The sequence below is a fragment of the Myodes glareolus genome, chromosome 3 (assembly GCF_982192425.1).
Source record: "Myodes glareolus chromosome 3, mMyoGla1.1, whole genome shotgun sequence".
Taxonomy (NCBI): Eukaryota; Metazoa; Chordata; class Mammalia; order Rodentia; family Cricetidae; genus Myodes; species Myodes glareolus.
In genome coordinates, this window is record NC_142028.1 from 88,441,468 (window position 1) to 88,457,009 (window position 15,542).

Sequence of the window (15,542 nt, forward strand, 5' to 3'; positions counted from 1 at the left end):
AATTCTGAACTATATTTAACTATTTGTAATAAAAATTCTTTTTAAATTCTCTATACAAGAACTTGGAGGTTTTTTAGAAGTCTGTTCAATTTTCTTCACATCTTAATTTACTCTTTCTTTAAGAACTAGAAAAATTGTGTTTGCATTTCCTATTTTACTACTGAATAAATTAAGAACTAAATTCTATCAGATTGGTCAAAATGTGGAACTAAAAAGCCTTAAATTGTGTGACTGTGATACCTAAAACATATGACAAATGTCACAGGTTGTGTTGCTGGTTTCATGTGAACTCGACAAGGCTAGAGTCACTTGGGAAAAGGAACCTCAATTGAGAAAATGTCCCCACCAGACTGTCTTGTGGGCCAGCCTATGAGGCATTGTCTTGGTTGATGATTAACATGGAAGAGTCCAGTCCCTAATGGGTGGACCACTCCTGGGCTGGTGGTCCTGGGTGCTACAAGAAAGCAGGCTGAGCAAACCATGATGAGCAAGCCAGTAAACAGCACCCTCCATGGCCTTGGCATCGTTTCTGCATCCAGGTTCCCGCCCTGCTTGACTTCCTGCCCCGATGTCCTTCCATGATGACTGTGATCTGGAACTGTAGAGCTGGAGAAACCCTTTTCTCCTCAGGTTGCTTTTGGTCATGGTGTTTATCACAGCAATAGAAACCTAACCAGGACACACACTCAATAGTCAGTCAACACCTATGCTGCCTCCCTGCACATAAAACACTAATAAGATAGTTTCCAAGGTTGAGAAAAAAAGAGGAAGAAATGATCTGAAATTCATTTTCAATGCTCAAATCAATGCAATTCTTCTTCTTCCTCTTCTTCTTCTTCCTCCTCTTCCTCCTCCTCCTCCTCCTCCTTCTCTTCCTCCTTCTCCTCCTCCTCCTTCTTCTTCTTGGTTTTTTAAGACAGAATTTCTCTGTAGTTTTAGAGCCTGTCATGGAACCATGGAACTAGCTTTTGTAGACCAGGCTGGCCTTGAACTCACAGTGATCCACCTGTCTCTGCCTCTTGAGTGCTGGGATTATTAAATCCCACTGCCCAGCCAGTGCAATTTTTTAAGCACATTAAGGTCTCTAGGTTTAAAAGAACCCAAGGAACAGCTGGACAAATGTGCCAAGAGAGCAAACACGCTAGCCATAAAGGTCTCACTTCCCAAGTTCAAGGCACAGAACCTGTGCAGTGACATCATCTGTAATCCAGTGAGACTGCAGACAAGACAACCACCTGGAAAGGTGTGGGCCAGCTGTCCTGGAAGAGGCAGCACCACACAGAACAAGAGAAACCCTGCGCAACAGGGAAGACAGAGACACAGCTCCTGAAAACTGTCCTCTGATGGCCGCAATGTTAGTACTGCTGTCAGTGCATGCCTGTGCACAAGCACACCCGTGCATGCATACACACACAAATATATCCTACTAACAGGTATGAACATTCATGGTTATGTATATCTGAACAAAATAAAAGCACGATTTCAGGATTTTTTAACCTTACAAATGTTAATCAAAAGAGAAGTAAAATATTACCTGTTCAATCTAAGTAACAAAGTTGAAAGCAATATTTAAAATATTTGATATGTAGAAATAAATTAAAAATTATCCCAGTAGATAGCAAAAGTATTTCAAAGTAAAAAAGCTTCACCCCACTCTGTCACTAGCTGACCCTGGAGTACATCGAAGAACACTGTAAAAGCCAGGCCGGGTGTTTCTCTAAAGCAGACGTCAGTAGGAAGACACAAGTACAACCAAGAATTAAAAAAAAAATCATTGGGTTTGGATGTATCTCAGCTGTAAGAGAGCCTCAGAGCCTGAGTTTTATCCCCAGAACCTCTTACTGGACACAGTGACCAAACCTGTAATCCTACATTTTGGGAAGCTGACAGGAATGTCAGAAGTTCAAAGTCATCCTTAGTTACAGACCAAATTTGAGGCTAGCCTGAGCTACATGAGACCCTATATTAAAAAAAAATAAGGAACAAAGAATATTAGAGCACTTTGCAAAGAAACTGACAGGTTACAATAATGGACCCCAAACAAATGAAGACCTACAAAATGTCTGACAATTGAATTCAGAATAATACAAAGAAAAAAGTTCAGAGAACTATAAAAAATAATAAAATTCAGTTAAAAATTTGGACAAATACTGAGAAATCTAACAGCAATAATATTTAAAAAATGAAATATTGGAAATTAAAAATACTATGACTAAAATAAAAAGCTTAATAAAAATCTTCAATGAAACTCTACGGGACAAAAAAGATAGATAGAACAAAGGAACAAGAAGAATGACAAAGAATATCTGTGTAAATTATAGGTCATCATGAGAGCAAACACTCACATCACAGGAGCTATAGAAAGAGGAAGGAGGACCAGAAAGAACTTGGAAATGACGCTGGGAATTTCCAGAAGCCATCACCCAGAGACAGAAAGTACAGATGTCATCAGTCAAATTCAACCCAAAAGAGAGCATACTATGACATATAACACTCAAACTCAAAGGAAGAAACAGTCCAAGAGTAACAAAAGATAACAGACATATCTCTTTAAAAGGCTGTCTCAATACTGCCTATCAGGAGACTTCTCAGCAGAAACCTTGCAGCTAGCAGAGAAGGGGATGCCGAGATAGTAGAGTGATAAAGAGATATCGCCAACCGAAAGGCTTTTCCCTGCAAAGCTGTCTTTGATAAATGAGAGAGAACTGAACTTTCTGAGACAAACAAAAACTAGAAGAATGGAGTATGGTAGCTTGCACCTAAAACCCCACACAGGAGGTGGAGAGAGGGAGAGTGCACGGTGAGTCCACACTGCCTCAAAGGCAACATTCACAGCCACCAGCCTCACCCTCCAGGAGTCATCAAGGAAACTACTTAGACCAAAATACAAATATAAGTAGCTGTTGATTATCAGCTTGAAACAAGCTGTTACACGTGCATACAGTGATCTACTTAAACCTCACAGTAACTATAAAGCAAAACTGTTAGTTGATATACAGAGCAGAAATAGAAAGGATCCCAAGTATACTGTTGCATGGAACCATCCAACCTCAAGCAAGACAGGAATTTTAAGAAGTGACTATAAAACAACCAGAAAATAACAAAACAACAATAATCTGCTCTTTTTTAAAACTCGTATTTATTTACTTTATGTTATGCATGTAAGTGTTGTCTGCATGCACTTATGGGTATCACATGTATGGAACAAAGGACACCAGAAAAGAGTGTAGGCTACCCTGGAACTGGAATTCCAGGTGGCTGTGAGCCACCATTTGGGTGTTAAGAATGAACCAAGGTCGTCTATAAGAGCAACAAGTGTTCTGACCCACTGAGCCATCTCTCTAGCCCAATAATTAGTCCCACCCTACCACTTATTACCCTAGATACAACAGATTCAAGTCTTCAATTCATGAAAAAAGTCACTAAATGAAAACTTACTTAACTGTATGCTTCTTACAAGAGACTTACCTCACCTTACAGACTCAAAAAATAAAACTAAGCAGGGTAGCTCAACTTGCAACAGACATAATATAAAAAGAGACAAAGAAGGACATTACACAATAATAAATAGGTCAATTCATCAAGAAGAATTAAATAGTTGTAAAAATATATGCATTCCATAGGGATGGGGGTGGGGAAAGGGTGGGATGGGAGGAGGGAGGCAGTGGGAATGGGGATAGCTGTGTAAAATGAGAAAAGATTGCATTAAAAAAATCTTAATAAAATAAAATAATATTTGTATCCGACATCAAAGTTCCTCTAGATATATAAATATTAAAGGATCTAAAGACAGAAACAAACCACAATATAATAGCAATGGCATCTCTAATACTCAACATTTTCAATAATAAATAGATAATTCCAATGGAAAATTAGTAAGAAAACACTGGATTTGACTATCACTCTAGACCAGATGTACCCAATAGGCACATAGGGCACTTCATCTGACAGTGATAGAATACATACACACATGCACACAGACACACAGACACACACACAGACACACACACACACACACACACACACACACACACACACAGATAGACACATGCACTTTCTCCAGAGCACAAAGCAAAGCTCAGCAATCTTGAATGGAAACCGCATCTCTGAATAAGTGCTTCTGCACAGCAAACGAAACAGGTAACAATATCTGCATGCAATATACACAACAAGAGATTAATGTCCAAAACAGACAAGGAAAACTTACAACTCCATAGCAGAGTACACTCAATTAAAAATGGGCAAAAGACATAAGAACCTCAAGAACTGCATACAAGTTAACAATGGGTGTATGAAAAACTCATCAATATTGCAACACCTCCAAGAACTGCACCTCAGAAACACATGAGATATCATCTCATCCCTGTTAGGAGGCTGATACAAAAAAATAGCAATAATATGGAAAGATTCAATTCTTATACTTTGTTCATGGAAATGTAAAATAATGAATTGTAGTAAGGAGGAATGGGCTGTGTCCCACTGCCCAGCTAGCTTAACCCCTGAAATAATCACACAGAAATTGTATTAATTAAATACTGCCTGGCCCATTAGTTCTAACCTCTTATTGGCTAACTCTTAACATATTTGCTTAACCCATCTCCATTAATGTGTATCGCCACTTGACTGTGGCTTACCAGTGTGAGTCTAACCAGCGTTCTTCTCAGGCAGGAGAAACATGGTGTCTGCCACACTTCCCTTCTTCCCAGCATTCTGTTCTGTCTACTCTGCCCATCTAAGGGCTGCCCTATCAAAAGGCCAAGGCAGTCTCTTTATTTGACCAATGAAAGCAACACATAGCACTTCCCTTCTTCCCAGCATTTTGTTCTGTCTACTCCACCCATCTAAGGGCTGCCCTATCAAAAGGCCAAGGCAGTTTCTTTATTTGACCAATGAAAGCAACACATAGAAAGAAGAACCTCCTACATCAATGAATATGGAGACTGTTCCAAAAACATTAAAAATGGAACCCATATGATTCAGCAATCCTTCTATGCAGTGTTTACCAAAAAGTTAAAAATGGGATCTCAAAGATAAACTAGCATTCCCTATTCATTACTACTGACAGTGTGCTTTCTGGTAAGAGATAGAAACAACCTGAATGCTCACTCAGAGAAGAGTGAGTGAAGATGTGGGGCTGCGCACACACACACACACACACACACACACACACACACACGCACACACGCACACACGCACACACGCACACACGCACACACGCACACATACTCACACAATAGCCTTACAGCAATCCTGCCATGTACAACAGCGTGGATGAACACTGGGGATGGTAGGTTAGGAAAGATGAGGTGGGCACAGGGCAAATACTGCCTGACTCAGCTTACATGAGGCATCTACAGTAGGTAAAGTCAGACACGGGGTAGGGCAGTTATGAGGACGCAGTAGGTTCTAGATACTGGCTCTATGACATTGCTCCCAGAGGTCATTCTGCAGTACGCATTTAAATTTGTAAGTGAGTAGATCTTATGTTAGATATTTTTACCACAAAAGTGGGGCAGGGGCAGCAAGAAGGCTCAGCGGGTGACGGCACTTGCCGCTAAGCCTGCTGAAATCAATTGAATCCCCAGAAATGATGTGGTGGGAAAAGAGAACTGAAGCCTACAAGTTGTTCTCTGGCCTCCACAGACCATGGAACATGCACACACAAACAGATAGATATGTAAATAAACAAACAAATTAATAAAACAACACCTCATGAGCTAAAGATGGCTCAGTGGTTAAGAGCACTTGTTGCTCTTCCAGAGGATCCAGATTAGAGTTCCAGCACCCTAAAGGTAGCTCACAACTGCCTGCAATTCCAGTTCCAGGGGATCCAAAGCTCTCTTCTGGACTATGTGGACATAGCACAGACAAGGCACATAGACACATACAGGCAAAACTCAAACACATAAAATATAATTTAAAAAATCTCCTTTAAAAAAAGATAGGATCTCTCTGCGTATCCCCTGGCTCTCCTGGAACCTGATCCTAAAGCAGAGTGGCCTAGGACTTACAGAGATCTGCCTGCCTCTTCCTCCAAGTCCACCATCATGTTTGGCATAAAATCTTTTTTGAAAACACTATGTAATAAAAGAGTGTGTGGTTACCAAGATTGTGGACTCACATAAAGAAAAGATAAAGCTCTTTCTAAACCACCTTTCCTTCTTCAAAGAGCCAGTGGTGACCAGAGTCCCAGGGACCATAAGGGACAGATGTCGGCGGGAAATGCGTCCTAGAATGCTGCAGGGCTGGGTAATGTTGAGACCGTAGGGCTTATAACCAGTGAGACAAGGGGCTAAGACCCCATCTTCTTACTTCATTGTGAACTGTACGCACTGTGTTAACTCCTTTACTGCTCCTAACGACCTGAAAAGGTGAGTGATGCTATTTCGCATCAATTTACAGAGCAGAGGGGAGTGCAAGGGACTGAACCACCATCTGAATTCCAGCAGTCAAGAGCCAGTCAGCACCCTAAACCAACAATTCAGTCTCCCAGGCCACCAGATTCACCTCTGAAACTTAATGCTGCACATCACCAGGATAAAAAGCAGCCTTCTCAGAACCCAGAACACAATGTTTCTGTCCTCCTTTCCCCTGGGGAGGAGCAGGAGCTTGTGGTAATTACACAACACTATGTGCGGTCCTAAGAGAAAGTGCTATGAATCATAAACAAAGAAGGATCTAGTCAAATCCAGATTAAAGCAATAACATGCATGAATATGCAATAAGAGACACTGACAAGGAATTTATTCTATTTTATAATAAATTCAGGAGGATGTGATATCCATAAGGCACACAGTACTGCCCTTAAAACCTGAACATTTCCCAAGGCCAACACAACACCAAAGAAAGACCAAGCCCTCACCTATGAGGAAAATGTTCCCCACAAGTACAAAATGAAAAGGGTTCTGGACTTCATAACTCTATGCATTCACCTCTCCGACTCCTGCCAGCTATTACCCCAAGAAGGGAAAGCCTGATGTTAGAAGTTTAGAGTTTATTTTGAATGCCAGTAGCACTGTTTATCTAAACCGGATGTCCTGGCATCCCTCTGTACTGCAGACATGTGTCGGGCATGAGACAGTATTAGAAAGGACTGCTACAGAGGGGACAAGAACTAGGAGAACACAGTTTGAAGGGAACAAAACGCATAACAACGGGCATATTCCAGAGGTGACGCTCTGGAAGAGAAATCTGTTCCCAGCAGCCTAGAAGAAAGAAGTCCCACATCCCACATGAATGCACCTCCTCCTGGAGTCAGAAAACCCACCCTCAGGAGATATGTGCCACAGTGGCTAACCTCTCCACTTTCCAGTGTCATTTGTAAAACCAGGCAAATGCCAGTACCCGCACCTCACGGGTTGAGTGAACAACAGCTCACATACCCACAGTACCCGCACCCCACAGGTTGAGTGAAGAACAGCTCACATACCCACTCAGGACAGGACCCAGCACACAGAAAACTACGACTGAGGCCAACTGTCAACACCATCACTAGCAGCACCACCTGTGCTGTCCTCAGCATCTACAGGGAGCCAGTTCCTTTGTCTGCATGCATGGGCCAAGTGTCCCATGCTCAGGGCGTCTCCTGTCACACTCCCTCATGTTCTGTAAGTCACTGGTTCCCTACACACTGTTTCTCCAATCAATAATTTCAAACTGCTCTTTCCCAAATGAGTGTGGATAAGATACTTGTAGCTAAATCATTCTCAGAATTTGTCAATGAAAAAATTTCATTTATCAAAAACACTTGTGTATGCCAAAATGGGGAAATGGGCTCTTGTTATTTTGTGGTTCAATAACTTTAAAGTCCTTGCCCAAGTGTTCTGCATTTTTTGATTGCCATTGTGTTAGTTCATCAATCAGCAAAGCTGGCAAAGTTTTCAATGAATTTTACATACATTTCTTTCTTGTCTCGTGTAGCTCAGTACTCAACACAACGCAGATCATAACAATTACAAATCAAATTAATATTCTCTGTGGGGAATGGGTTCAAAATAAGATCTTAGTATAATGTATATGTTGTGGAAATTACTTTATAGCACATCTATGAAATGGAACTTTTTTATTTGATGCTTATTCATTTTTAAATGGCTAACCTAAGAGCCCACACAGTCATCCAAGCACAACACAAAGACAGTTCACTGTGGGAAGACTCAGTACTAACCTGGACAAGGGCCGGGAGTCTTGTTACTAACCAAATATACTACTAGGGAAATCACGTCAGCACTTTGGACTCTAGTCTCCCTACCTGTAAAAGGAGAAGTTGAGTTAAATTAGCTCCAGTTTTCCTCCCAGGTCCAAAAGCGTATGTTTTTATATTTACATGAAGTTTTAAGTTTGGGTTCTTATTTTGTGATAGAGGATTCTTCTGTTACCCACTTCTCTCGCTAGATGGTGCTATGAACATAGCTATTACAGATCATCCATCGAAAGCAATAGAGCTTCCAGAAGGGTCCTTAGTAGCTCTGGAGCTGGACAATCCCTCCCAGTGAGGGCTCTCAAACCACACCAGTGTATTTATTATCCTTAGTCTCCACCCACTAAATGAAATAACACATCCACACGTCCCTTGGCTCTGTAATAATCAAAAGCAATCATACATAATGCCCTCCAAGGAGCCTGTCCCCAGTTTAGAAGCATTAAAAGAAAATTAGCTTTCTTTTTTTAGATTTCAGTACAGATACTCAAAAATGAATATAGATGGTTTGGTTGCTTGTGAAATTAAAAAATAAGTCATTTCTAAATGACTGCAAAGTGTCAAAATTTCCTCACAAAGGCAAATGAATAAATACATCAACAAAATCAGACAGTCTTTTGTCCAGCTGATTTGAACCATTTATTCCGTCTCAGTTTACAGCAGACTACAAGCTAACCACTAACTCTAAATTAATCATTCTAATAATTTTTGATAATGATAACTCAAAGCTCTCCAAAATAAAAATTTAAACTATAAAAACATAAGCATGTAAAATTAACTTCTTCACAGTCAATAGAAGGAGAAAGAATCTTTAGGAAAGAATTATTCTTGCTTGAAAGTCTCTCAGATATAATTTCATTTTAGTGAATTTCCTATATTCTGCTTTGGCCTTGACCTTGAATGCTCATGAATCCAATGGGACAACACAGGAGCAACAAATCCACCTCCCAGAGACAGTTCCCCTTGACCACACTCTCAAGTCCCAGACAGAAAGGTAATGGCAACTTACAGAAGCCAGGGCAACCATGCAATGTGGGTGTGTCTGTCCCTGGGTCAACACCTTTGCTCTCTTTTAATGTGTGACGAAGGAAGCTAAGCTATAATCATAATTATAAAGAAATCTAAGCACAATTTGGCAATGTGATGGGAATTACAGGGCAGGGCTGGGGAGTTTGTTCAACTGCTTCACACATACACAAAAGCACCTGGTCTTGCCAAATGGCGGGGGCGCACTCCTTTAATCCCAGCACTCGGGAGGCAGAGGCAGGTGGATCTCTGGAAGTTCAAGGTCAGCCTGGTCTACAAGAGCTAGTTCCAGGACAGGCTCCAAAGCTACAGAGAAAACCTGTCTCAAAATACAAAGACAAAAACAAACAAACAAACAAAAAAGCACCTGGTCTATAAATGTCCAAAATAGGGTACAGGGTACAGAATGCTGGGCACAGGGTACAGAGTGCTGGGCACAGGGTACAGTGCATAGGACACAGGGCCCAGGGTAGAGACCACAAATAGAAATCAAGCCCAAGACACCCAGACTAGGACTTTAAGTAGGAGCATCACTACTTCAGAGAGAAAACAGAGTTAAGTAACCTGCCTAGGGTCACATGGAAGAAATCAGAGTTCCAAGATCTCTGTGACACCCAAAGTCCCCACCGCTGAGCTCAAGGTTTAAAGCCCTTAAGACCACTAAGTCACCGCCCACCTTCTCCTCCTCATCTTGGTGTGGATGCTCCTAAACTGTCTGTATATTAGCCATAGGGAGATTTCAATTCCCAGAACGGGCATTGTTTTCCTTACCTTTGACCACACTGTTTTCATAGCAAATCCCCCAAGACTCCCGCAGCACCACACCAGGATAATTGTCTCAGAGAGCTCTGCTCTAGATGCTTCTTTCTCAGTCCCCTTCCTGGGCTCGCATTTAAACCTGGATACAAGTTCTACCATTCTGTTGCACTCTTCCATGGGATGAACCTGCCTGTATGTCTCTACCATGATGCTCTAAGCTTGTTAAAATTATTAATTGATCATATCTGTCTCCTACAAACACTCTGACTTCCAATTACCTGGCAGACAGCAGGCATGCAACAAATACATGTTCAGTTAATAAATGAAAATCATATTATAGAGGAGGGCTACCACATGGGTCTGGGTCAGACTACTGTAATGTCAAAAGAAAAAAAAATCCATCAGAATTAGAGGTCTGGCATCCAGGTACTGAGCAGAAATCTAGAGGCCAACACTGGCTCACCAGACCTGCTTCGTTATGTGTAGCTGGTAGCGAGTGTAATGGAGGGGGAGGATGAATGTAGCCAGTGAAAGGATGCTAGCAGTGGAAACAGGAACATACTGAGACATACTTTATAGATGGAATTGCCAGGACTTGGTGAAAGATCAGATTTAAATCTTAAATGAGGAAGGATGACGACAGGCTGCAGGCATTCAGAACAATGCTGAACACAAGGTGGAACATCTGTCAGGGAAAGGAGTAAACTGGAAGAAAAAGGGGAAAAACTCCAGGATTCAGTGCTGAATATACAGGCTTAGCATCCTTGTGGACTGGAGGAAGCAGGCAAGGGGGCATACACAGGCAGAAAACTGGTGCCCTGGACACTTGAATTGTATTGACTGAATGAGAAATGTCCGAGTCCATCACCCAGGTGGGGAAAGCTGGTGCAGAAAAGTAAACATAACGTTCAGGATCACACAGGTAGCCGGAAAGGCGGAGTCCCAAACATGGGTGATCTAGCTCAGCAGCCACACTACTGTTGGGACTCAGTGTCCTTGGCAGGTTGATTCCTCCACACCACCAGTACCTAAAAAGGGTTTAGACTTTGATTCTTGCCTCACTCGAAGGAGCAGGTCATTAGGTGTGGGCATCGAGGGTGTACAGCCTGGTCTCACTTCCTGTCCACTTTCTGCTTCCTAACTGGGGACACAGTAAGATCAGCTGCCTCGTGTTCTTACCTCCATGCTGGACTGTATCCACCATGACTGTATCTCCTTGAACCATAAGCTAAAAGCCAACAACAGCATCTCCCATAGATGGCTTCCTGCCAAGTAGCTGGCCTCACCAATAAGGAAAGTAACTCCCGTAGCTCATAACAGAATAAATGTCTCCATGATGAGCAAAAAAAAAATCAATAAATAAATCTCTGTCCCATTCCAGTCTGAATCACTTTTACTGCTGTACCTTTGAAAAAGAAGCTAACAGAGCCTGTGTGGGCTTCGGCTCCTTCCCCTGCAAAAAGGAGACAATGGTCACAGCAGTAAGCACTTGATGGAGCTGCTGCGCAGTGGATCGGGCAGGCTCCACACCTCCTGCACCGCACAGCACTGGGAGAACAGGCAGTAGCTGGAACTAGAGGCATTCGTATCTAAAAGGATGCTTTCACAGAATAAGGCAGCATAAACACTATGTTCAAAGCCTTCATACTGCGTCTCTTTCTGACAGGAAATAAATACTTGTACTTTAGAGATGGCATTTTTCATCCTGAGTGTTTCATAACAAAGACAGATTTAACATCTGTGGCAACATTTCTTTGTGCTTGACATAAACAGAGCAAATGATTGCACTGGGAGCCTCACACTGCACAACACATTCAGTGTGCTACAGAAAATGCAACCACGCTCTCACCTGTCCAAATACACTTTTCCAAAACGGTTTGCCATGTTGTAATTGAAGAGGCTTCATCATCTCTTCACTGACTTGTCTGCTCTCAGAGGAGAGGACTCACCAAGTCCCCCAACACAGAGCTGGATTGTGGCAGCTGCCGTCCTGATCTGCCTGGACAACACAGCACTGAGCTGCTCTCAAACACTTCCTCAGAGCTTCTTCATCTATAGCTACTCAAGACACTCCACGTGCGAACCTAAAATATACATTTTAAACATCTAACCAATAAGCACAATGAAGGCACTCTGCAGTAGAGAATATTAAGGAGCCAATAAAACTGAGACAGTATGTTCAGCTTTTCCAGGGTCTAGAAAAGGAAATTTCAAAAACCAATGGGAGGCTGTATGTGGTGCATGCCTTTGATCTCAGCACCCTGGAGACAGAGGTAGGTGGTTCTCTTTCAGTTCTAGGCCATCCTGGTCTATATAGTAAGTTAGAGAACAGCAAGGGATACAAGGAGAGACCCCAGTTTAAAAAAAAACTAAAAGATATTATTTTTCCCTCCAAATTGACAAAATCTAACACGATTGAAGAGAAAAAGGTATTCTCACAGGTTACTGAAAGCTGGAATTAGCATTTTTGAATACAGAATATATAAATATATCCTAGTGACCTAAGCTCCACTCACTTATCCTAAAGAAATAATAAAAGTTTGTGGAATGGTACTGGAGTACAGCTCAGTTGTAAACAGTTGCCTGGGGGTGTAAAGCTCTGAGTTTGAGCCCTAGCACAAGAGAGAGGGGTGAATGAAAATGAGTGTGAGAGGGGAGGAGGGAAGGGGGGAGACAGAAAGAAGGGATGAAATATGAATTCAGAGAGAAGGAAGGGAAGAAAGGGGGGAAAGAAAAAAGTAAAGAAAGAAAAGAGGAAGGAAGAGGGAAAGAAGGAAGGAAAAACTCATGGAGTTTAAGGATATATGAACAGAATATCTTTTCCAAAATTATTTACAATATTACCAATTCCTAAAAGCTATCCAAATGCTTATTAATGGCAAATAACTCAACTATCCTTATTATAGAACCTCCAGTGCTATCTGTAGTCAGTTTAGAGGCGTTCCTAACAAACCAGTGCCCCTGACAAAAACAACCAGAGAATAGAAAGAAGACTTGGCCAGAGGATAGAAGAGTCACTAGGCTGACCAAGACAGACACCAAAATCCTGAAAGGAGGAAACTCACCAAAGGTAGTCTAACCCTCAGGGAACCCACTGAAGCAGAGAGGAGCAGCAGGCTAAAAACATGGCAGAATCTGGCAGAAATCCAACAGGAAGAGAGAATGAAAGAAGCATTTGGCTGTTATAGGGCTAGAAAACCCGAACTTTAGACTCATCAAGGCGGTCAGATCTGAGAAGTCTAGCATTAGTCAAGAATATCCCACCTTTTGCATATGAGGACAAGAGAGACAGTAAAAACAGAGAAAAGGTGTTTGTTGGAGGGGGAATGATGAACATTAAATCTAGAGACCTAGAGACTGGTCCAATGATGGGACTTAACTTTGTCCTTTGTTATTGCTGGTTAGAAACGTGGCAATGATGGACATTTGAGCATCCTCCGTACACGCTACCCAAACCAATTGCTATTGAAGCTTCTGGAGAAAGTAGCAGAGAGAAAACTAAGAGTTTGTAACTCATAAAGGTGAAGACTGGGGTTAAAAAACAGACAACAGAGACACAGAGCCAAGCACTGATTCACCAAAGCATCTGAACATTCTTAAAGAAAACTCAAGAAATTAAAGAAAATGTAGGCCCCAAACCAAGTAGAGACTTGGTGCTGTGAGGACAGAAGATAAAGTCTAGGGCCAGTGTTCTGGAAAGGTCTAAAGGAGAACTGCAGAACACATGGCATCCCTCGGGGCCTACCCTAGACAGCAGTGCTCTTCTGGATGAAGACAGCGAGTTCACTGCAGAACGGTAGAGATGAGGGTTAGTGAACTACAACAGAACACATCCATGCTGACAAGCACAGAAACTATAAAAACAAGAAGCAATGAAAGAGGAACATGACACTCTCCAACAAATAGTTACATATATTTCTAGTCCCAGAAGAGAATAAGAATGGAGCAAACGCTTTGTGTTAAAGTGTAATCAATGAGATTCCAAGAAACTGATGAAAAATACCAAGCAATAGTCATGTGAGCACTGTAAACACAGGAAAACACACACTAAGTTGGTGCTGCACATCAATCAACAGAAAAGCAAAGACAAAAATGCAAGCTTAGCAACCATGAATAAAGAAAGTTAAAAACAAGAGAAAAGACAACGGGACGGCCTCTCAAAGTGGACAGTTAAATTAGAAAGCATCAGAGGTCATCATCAGCTTGCTGAGAGCAAGAACCACAGATTTAAAATCTTATGTCCCACAACAATACTCCTCCAAAGCATGCCAGCTTGCCGTAATGGGCAAAGGAGCTGGTAGCCACACATCCTACAAGAGATGACAACTTTGCAGCCTTGGTTACAGGTAGCTATTATTTAATGATTATAGGAAACTATAAATCAAACACAAGCCAGGAAAGAATTTAACACTGAAAGCCTAGAGAAGAAATAAGACTGAAGCATTCCTGAAGGTGCTGCCTGCTTCCGGAGCAACAGCCTCCCTGATTCACAGACGGAAGGGAGAAAGCTCACAGCCAGAGAACCAACGGACTGACACATTCCGCCTCAACTCCAGTCAAATCCCTCACTGGCTTCTAGCATGAAGGGGAGAAAAATAGAAAATCAGGCAAATGAGAAATCTACTTCTTAAACAGACCCTGGTATGGGAATTATTTTTCTGAGAAACCTGTTCAGGATCTACTGATCTTTAAGATCTTACTATGTTGTGGACTTGAGCTAAGTTGAAAGCTTGGCTTTGATATTTCCACATTTCCTAGTTCTCCTTTGCAACCTGTTTGTGCCCCTGACTCAGAACAATATATGTGTGCATAAGATGCAGTGGCTAGACCTAACGTCATGAAGCAGTGAGGTGTTGAAAGCAATGCCCCCACTGAAGGAAAACTGTTGAAAACAGCCAGCACATAGATTGCTAGAATCTGACTGTGGCTTGAGTCAACAGCACTCAAAAAACAATCTACCCCCTGCGATACTTAAAATACTAAGACAAAAGTTCCTCATTCATGTTGGTCCAGCTCAGTCAAGGGATCACCCCCAAGTTGGTCAGCTCACTGTGCTAAAGAGATGAGCAGAATAAAGCTTTTAAGGAGAAACTGAACTCTTGCTCTCAGGATCCTCACCCTCACCCAGTGGCTGGCCAGGCCACAACCCTCTGCGCAAGTCCACTCACTTTCCCAAACTATTCAGAAAAGAGAATTTCTTTTCTTCTATCTCTTATTCTAAGTACGTTTTTCCTAACCCCCACATTTGGGCTTCCTTACTCTTTCTCAGAAGCACCCCTCCCCACCACATGGCTGCCTGTCTCTCCTGGGCTGGCCTCTGTGCCCAATGAGACAGCATGGCTTCCTTTACTCTTCTCCGTCCCTCTCCTCTGGATCTACAGTTGCCCTGACCTGGTTTGTATTTGGTTTGTTTTAAACTCTTACAAAACTGTCCTTGACCTTCCACTGAGATCATCCTTAAATTCTCATATTAATGCAACTTGGAAAAACAAGAGGGGACCCCAAAGTTGCAGTAACACAAACAACAAAGTGACAAAACTAAATAGAACCAGGGTCAATA

The 15,542-nt window shown here is 42.0% G+C and overlaps 1 protein-coding gene across 3 annotated transcripts in view; it reads right to left on the reverse strand.

The window, feature by feature from the left end:
• Oma1 (OMA1 zinc metallopeptidase) overlaps positions 1 to 15,542 on the reverse strand; it is a 66,499-nt gene that overhangs the window by 24,154 nt on the left and 26,803 nt on the right. The gene's annotated exons all lie outside the window — the stretch shown is intronic.